An 8,537-nucleotide genomic window follows, 5' to 3' on the forward strand; every position below is an offset into this window, starting at 1 on the left:
GAGAATCCCCTGGAGCTCAGCTCCCCGGAAGAAAATCAAGTCAGACAGGAGGCACCAAGATAGAACTCCGTCACATCGGCATCATATAGATTCCAAAAATATCCGCGCGATCCTAAAATTTTTTTGAGTGAGAAGAGGAGTAGAATAAATTATTACGTCAAGATTCCTCACCAGAGCATAGAATAGGAGAAAAAAGAATCCTACTCTCCGATATATAACTAGACTCAAAGTGTTTTTTCACTAGACTCGACTCGGCCAAGTTCGATCAATCAAGGGGGCTCCTAGGTCGGTACTGGTCTGATACCAACTTGTCACGCCCAAGATGCGACCCTATCCTCAATTTGGCACGAAGGCCTCATCAGGGATAGAAGCGCATCTCGTCTTGTCGCAAGAATGGATATCGTTACAAGTACATGTACTGAAAAGAAGAGTTATATATACAAAGTTGGCTTACACTCGCCACAAGCTACATCACAGTCACATCAGTACATTACATAATCAACAAGGGTAAGAGCAGGGTCCGACTACGGACGAAAACAAACGAGAAAATAAGAACGACGTCCATCCTTGCTATCCCAGGCTGCCGGCCTGGAACCCATCCTAGATCGATGAAGAAGAAGAATAAGAAGCAACTCCAAATGAACAATCAACGCACTCGCGTCGAGTAACCTTTACCTGTACCTGCAACTGGGGTTGTAGTAATCTGTGAGCCACAGGGGACTCAGCAATCTCATTTCCAAAGGTATCAAGACTAGCAAAGCTTAATGGGTGAGGCATGGTTAAGTGGTGAGGTTGCAGCAGCGGCTAAGCATATATTTATGGTGGCTAACTTCCGAGTACAAGAAGTAAGAGAGGGAAGATCTACGCATAACGGACGTGTCTACTGGTGATCAAATGAATGATCCTGAATACCTACCTACGTCACACATAACCCCACCGTGTCCTCGATCGTAGAAGGAACTCACTAAAGAGACAGTCACGGTTACGCACACAGTTGGCATATTTTAATTAATTAACTTCAAGTTATCTAGAACCAGTGTTAAACAAAGCTTCCATGTTGCCACATAACCGCGGGCACGGCTTTCCGAAAAGATTTAACCCTGTAGGGGTGCTCCAACTAGTCCATCACAAATTACCACAAGCCGCATAGAAATCCTCAATCACGAAGCTCGCGATCTCGTCGGATTCCCTAGTGGAAAACCTCAACTCTGGGATTACCCAAAGCATCACTGGAATCCCGATGCACAAGATATTCCGTCAAAGGTAAAACTAGTCCAGCAAGGCCGCCCGACGTGCCGACGATCCCGATATGAGTCGCGTACCTCGTTCTCAGGACACGACGGATGAGCTAGACGTCGGGATCGCTAAACCTACGGGTGACCAGAGGGGCGCCGGACATCGCTCAGGTGGGGCCAACACTCATGAGGAGCACTGGCCCGGGGGTTGATTAAATTATCCTCGGGTTAATTACTCCCTATGCAGTTCATTAGTTATTAGGCAAATGTAGTACCAAAGTTGGGCCTTGCTAGACCAGCTTTAATCTAAAATGAATTAACAAAGGGGTCCCCATAACAACCCCGATCGTGTTAGGAGCGCTCAATTATGGAACATAACACCGGTAGCCGAAAACTAAGGGGGCAAAGGTGGAACAAAACACCAGGCTAGAAAGGCCGAGCCTTCCACCTTTTACCAAATATATAGGTCCATTAAGTTAAATAACATTAATATGGTGATATAACAAGGAACCCATGCTTTCGCATGGAAGCATCTGCACCTACAACTAGCAACACTATCGACAGGGTTAAGCAAGCAGTAACATAGCCAATCAGTGGTTTGCTAGGTCGAACAGGTTGAAGGTAATCATGGCATTGTTGAGAGGCTAATATTTAACATGTGGTAGGCAACTAGACATAATCGGTAGAAACGGTAAACTAGCATGGCAATGATAGTAATGGTATCTGGGGAAATGATCATCTTGCCTGAGATCCCGCTTGGAAGAAGAATAACTCTGTGACGACGGCGAACCAACGTAGTCGAACGGGTCCTCACATTCCGACACGCTTGCGGAACTCTATCGGAACGGAGCAAACCGAAAACAACATCAACACAGATATTCACCACAGCAAAAGCAAGACATGATGCATACCCTAATATGATGCATGATCAGTTCAATGAAGCAAGGGATGGCATGGCAATTCACCTCACGCAAACACTACACATTAAGTGAAGCTCGACATGCAACGGGTTGCATATCGACAAAACTCCACGATTAATTATTTATTTCTCTCCCGATTATTTACACGGCAATATTTAATTGTTGTTAACATAGCAAGGGTGAAGCGATGGTCCTACATGGCATCCTAGTCGATTAACACGCGGAACATAGAGCGGAGCTACGGCACAAGAGGCATGCAACACAAGAAGTATATGCCATGAATGCGTCATGCATGCGAGTTATCACACCACGGCAAGAGGAGAAGAAACATATGTCGCCACGGCGAGCGAGAGGGAAACGGTGTCGGCAAGAAGGAAACGATGCCACGGCAACGTACCTATCTCGATAACTCAACGGGTATCGGAGCCAACGATTAGGGAGCGTGTGCGGGAACGGTAAATAAGATGGGGTGATCCCGTATCTCGGGTTCCCATGTGTCGGGCACAACATAAGAGGGACAACGTGCAACGAGCATACATACAGTGCATACATTCAATCAACTCATACAACACATGCAATCGTTACAGGACACATCTCATCGGTATACCTTCGACGCGTGCGAATCGGAGCGGTTCGGTTCGGTGAAGGGGAACAACGGTCGTCGTGGAAGTCGTGGAAGTAGTGGTCGTCGTGGTCGTCGTGGAAGTAGTCGTACACGGTCTCGTCGACGGTAGTCGTTCTTTTGTTGTCGGTGCACGGTCTTCGCGTCGGTAGTCGATCACGGGTCTTCGACGACGTCGAGGAAGTCGAACTCGCTTCCGGGGTCGTCGAGGACGTCGTGGTGCCCGGCGAACTTGTCGGTTCCATGAAGGAGGGGTTGGAGCTAGCGAACTTTGGCGACATAACTAGCGACAGGAAACAGCGATGCGACGGAAACAGCAAGGCGGCAGCAGGCCACCCACAGCATGGCAAGCTAACACTATCTAGCAGCAGCTATCTTGCAATCAACTACCAGCAAACACACAAGCAAGCATAGCGCAGGCAAGCAAGCTAGCAAAGCAAGCTAGCTAAGCGGCATGCAATAGTAGCTAACAGGAAAAGCTACCAACAACTACTAACTAGCAAAGCAGCAACATCTACAGCAGCCTAACAGCAAAAGCTACAAGCAACACAGCCATGGCAACGGCAAACTAGCAACCGGCTCGGCAGGCTACGCAGCAGCATGCGGCAACAGCAACAAGCAGCTAAGCAGCGACATCAGCACTAGCCGTAACTCGGCAAGGCCGGCATCTATGGCACACATCCAGCAACTACCAGCAGCAGCAAAAAAATGCAAGCATGCAAGCAGCATCTACAACCTAACAGCGGCTGCAAGAGCTAGCAGGCACGGGATACGGCAGCAGCAGGACAGCTCCAAGCAGCGAACGGCAACAGGCACAACCACAGGCACAGCAGCAGCTCGGCACAGCAACAGCAAGGCACGGCAAGGTTGCAGCAACACCGGGCAGCAGCATACACGGCAGCACATCGGGCACAACCACCTCACGCAGCAGCAGCAAAAACGCAACAGCAACGGTAGGCGGCAGCAACAGCACATGGCAGCAGCAAGCAAGGCGCTACCGCAGGGGCAACAACGAGCGAACTCGGCAAGGGGGCGAGCACGGCGGGCTCGGCAACCGGAGGAAGAGGTCGGCTCCGACGGCTCGAGGCGAGGGGGTCCTCCGGGTTCGGCAGGTAGCCCGGCTCCACGAGGAGGAGGAGACCGGTCATGGCAACGCGGCGAGGTCCGGGAGGCCGGCGAGGCGGGCGCGGCGCGCTGGCGTGGCGACGCAGCTCGGGGAGGCGCGCATGGCGGGGCGGCGCACCGGCGACGAGCGGGATCGAAGGGACCTGGAGGGATTGGGCATGGGGAGAAGCACGGGATCAGGGGGAGGAAGGAACGGGGGAAAGAGATGGGGGGGAGACAAGGGTGACGACGCTCGTGGGGAGAACGACGCTGGGACGAGGGGTCGAGCGCGCTAGGGCTGGGGAGGGAGCCGGCTGGGCCTGGGCCAGCTCGGGAGGCTGGCTCTCTCCCCCATTTGTTTTTTTAACCTTTAAAAAAAATAGAAAGCTTACAAAAGAAAAACGTTTTAAAAAATTAAATAAAATGCTTTTGCTCCTTTGAAAATTAAACCCCAACCATAAAATAGATTGGCATTTTAAAACAAATAAAATGAAACCTTTGTTTAAGAATTAAAATAAAACCCTTTTTAAAAGAATTAAAATAAAACTCTTTTAAGAAGAAAATAAAAATAACCCCTTTTCTTGCAAAAGAATAAACCAAACCCCTTAAATAAAATGGGTCTCTTGTTTTTTTTAAAACAAAAGGTAAAATAACGAAACCGAGAGGGGTTGCCCCCATATTTAATAAAAGGACAGTTTAAAAGAAGACGAATTTTTGACGGGGGCTTAATGACTGAAATCTTTTACGCCACCACAAAAATAGAATAAGAGAGGAGAGAAGGTTTACGTCCTCGGTGCAACAGGGTTTAGCGGTGGCTCTCACGCACGCACTCTCATCACGCCAACACACAACGTCACACTCACAAAGCACTAACACCCAACAACACGGAGCAACAAGCAACACCGACAAAACACAGTTGACCTGATGCCATGCATTATGCGATGATGCAGACTAAATGAAGATGCAACCAACAAAATAAAATAGCCACACGACGGAAACGGAAATAAAGGGCGGGATCTTCTGGGGCGTCGGTCTCGGGCTGTCACACTTAGCTTCCCTTCTACTTCCCTTGGTCACCCCAAACTCCTCTACAGCGACCTTCCGCAAGAAGGTCGCCATACTCGTCCACATCAAGTTTGCATCGCCTCCTTTCTCCCAAGGGCCCTCCTTAATGACCCTCTCCCTGAAAGCCTGGGATGCCTCCCCCTTGAGCTTCCACCACTTCGTTCTAGCGACTTTGGCGCACTTATCCCGTTGGACACGAATCCTAAAGCGGAAGTCAGCAACCACAAGCTTATGTTGAGGGACAACACTCTCTCCAGGTATCGCTTTACAATCAATGCAGGCGCATCTGTCTTCTCTTCTAGAGAGGACAAAATCAATCTGGCTAGAGTGTAGACCACTACTGAACGTCACTAGATGGGATTCTCTCTTCGTAAAGTGGGTGTTAGCTACAACCATGTTGTAGGCTAGAGCGAAGCTCAGGACATCTTCTCCTTCTTGGTTCCTGATGCCATAGCCAAAGCCCCCATGCACCCTTTTAAAACCTGTGTTAGATGTACCCACATGGCCATTGAGGTCTCCTCCTATGAAGAGCTTCTCACCAATAGGTACCCTCCTAACCAAGTCCTCCAGGCCTTCCCAGAACTCCCTCTTGGTGCTCTCATTGTGGCCTACTTGCGGGGCATACGCGCTGATAACATTGAGGACTAAGTCCCCAACTACTAGCTTGACAAGGATCATCCGGTCCCCTTGCCTCTTAACGTCCACAACTCCATCCCTAAGGCTCTTGTTGACCAAGATGCGTACTCCATTCTTGTTTGAAGTTCCAGCTACCTAAGCGTATCCTCACCGCCGTATCAACTAGCTCCCGTAACTTACCCGTCAGGGACCCTACGTTCCAGCTACCTAAGCGTATCCTCCTAGGCTCGGCTAACTTCCTTACCCTCCGCACTCGTCGAGTCAAATGCGAAGACCCTTGCTCATTTTCACTACATCGGGGCGTCGGTGCAGCGCGCCACTAAGGATGCGGCGACCCGACCCTTGCTCACTTATCACCGTATCCAGATCAAGATACGGCGCGCCACTAAGGATGCGGCGACCCGACCCTTGCTCACTTATCACCGTATCCAGATCAAGTTACGGCGCGCCACCAAGGGGGTGACGGCCCGACCCTTGCCCATTTGACACCACACCCGGGTTCCGATGTGGCGCGTCGCTAAGAGGGTTACGCCCCAACGAGTTTCCTTTGGGTTTCATCTCCATAAGAGTGGCTGGGTTTTTCACGTTGGCTCGCCACGCCTATCACAACCCTCCCCCTTTACCCGGGCTTGGGACCGGCTATGATGAGACAACATAGGCGGAGTTGAATGTTCACAAGGTCAAATCCAAATACAAAATCCAAATCGTGGATGGAAACGTGGATAGTGTTACTTTCTGCTTTTGTTCTTTTGTGTGACAATTTTATGATGGACTTGTCTTCTTTGTTTCTCCATGTATATTTTGAATTTGGATGTAAATCTGAAAACAGGGTTATAGGGGGAAGGATCCATGCATCAACTATTTGTTGTTAGGTAGAATGAGATCTCTCAGTGAGTTTCATGTGGGATATACGAGTCGAACGTGTCATGAAAACTATGTTTCAATTTTGCCCTTCATGGAAAAATTCTAAAACAAATATAGTATGTTAAGAGGGTGATGCTATACTGTCATGTAAAACTCCAAGTGAAACAATTTACAAGCGATAATTTTTTTGACATTATGTGCTTTGTAAATGAATTTGTTTTTGAACTTGGAATTCTACATGCAAATTGAACATCATTCTTAATGTACTATATTTTTCTAAGATTTTTTTTAAATAAAAACATAGTTTTGCACTTGGTTTCTGCTGAAACTTGATTTCGAGGTGATACTCTCTCAATGGCAGAGCTATATGAAATCTTCTAGGAGGCCAAAGAAAGAATATGAGCGTTTGGAGAGGGCAAAGGCAAAAACATCCAAACGTATACCGGCATTTTACACACGATGTTGGGGGATTTGTGCCCATTGTTAATTTATCATGAGTGAAATGTAGATTGTGTTCTGGTTATTGTACCGATTCGATATCGGGTCAGATAGCATCATCTTCCCGCCGAAAGCGGATGGCATTGTGGTTGGATTTTTGTTGTCGAAATCAAAATGCATGCATTTGGGTGAATCCTCATGTCCATGTCCCAGCAATAACTTCCGGTCAAGCATCTCTAAACTTGTGTTGTATATATTGAACTCTGGACTATAGGATCGATCCCCATGAATGAGAAAATTTTCTAACCTAGCATTAGCATGTCTTGCCATGGTTTGTGATCTTGTTTTTATGTTGTTTAGTTTCTTTCAATGTTGCAGCTTCTCTTTTCTGTCAGTGCTGTTTTAAAAATGATGCCAACCATCATCATATGGTACCATGGTACCATGTTCTAAAAATTAATTTTAATAGATGTTTCAAAAAAATCTGAAAAATAATGTGAATATTCATGAGATTAAATCCAATCAAAATACTCATGGAGGACAAAAAAAAGAGCAATGCAAGTGTTAATAGTGCCATTTTGCTTTGTGTTTTTGTGAGATTATTTTGTGATGAATTTGTCTTTTTTTCTCCTTGTGTATTTCAAATTCATATTTGAAACTATAGAAATAGGATTAAAGGTGGAAGGATCTGTGTCTTAACTGTTCGTTGTATGGTAGAATGAGATCTTTTCATGAGTTTCACACGGGCGACACCCTATGAGTCAAACGCGGTTGGGCGGGTTAGAGCATCTCTAGCAGACCCCGTATAAAGCTGACTCGCAAAAGTCATTTACAGTTCGCGGAAAAACGGTTTACGGGCCGGCGCGGGCGCGGATAGGGTGAGACTCCATAAAACGGACTTGTAAAAAAATAATATTCGCAGAAAATGCTCTTTTACGGGTCGGCTATGCGGGGTCTGCTCGGGCGCCGCCGCGTCGACCCGCAAACCAAAAACCCCGTAAATCAGAATTACTAATGTGCAATATAAGAAAAATGTCAATATTATAATATAATAATCATCCAAAGTACAATAGTTATTCAAATCACCGTAGCAAACTAAATAATTCAATACAAAAATTGCCCCGTATACAAAACACACATGAATGAAAAAAGGGAATGTGTTACTACCCAGCCCTTTGCCAATGGTGCTCAATGAGATCCTTCTGAAGTCGACAGTGTGTGTTTGCATATTCAATCTCCTTGTAGGTTTGAAGAAAAGCTCTAATTCGGTTAGGGTGTGTAACTGGTTTGACACAGCTACCCACATTGTCGTAGAAGAACTCCAAGTTCATGCCTCTCTCATCTTCAATAATCATATTGTGAAGAATAACACAACATGTCATGATGTTTTCATTGCTTGTCCCAAAACCGAACATGACCATGAACAATGGCAAGTCTAGATTGCAAAACCTCAAAAATGCTCTTTCAATATCTTTCTGGGCTCTCTTGTACCCTTGCGAATTCACACTCTTTCCTAGTTTGTGGGTCTTTGATGCTCTTGACAAATGTGCACCAAGAAGGGTATATACCATCTGCAATATAGTATCCCTTTGTGTATTCATGTTCATTGATAGTGTAGTTGCAAGTAGGAGCATAACCACTAGCAAGTCTAGC

The sequence above is a fragment of the Hordeum vulgare genome, chromosome 1H, assembly GCF_904849725.1.
Source record: "Hordeum vulgare subsp. vulgare chromosome 1H, MorexV3_pseudomolecules_assembly, whole genome shotgun sequence".
Taxonomy (NCBI): Eukaryota; Viridiplantae; Streptophyta; class Magnoliopsida; order Poales; family Poaceae; genus Hordeum; species Hordeum vulgare.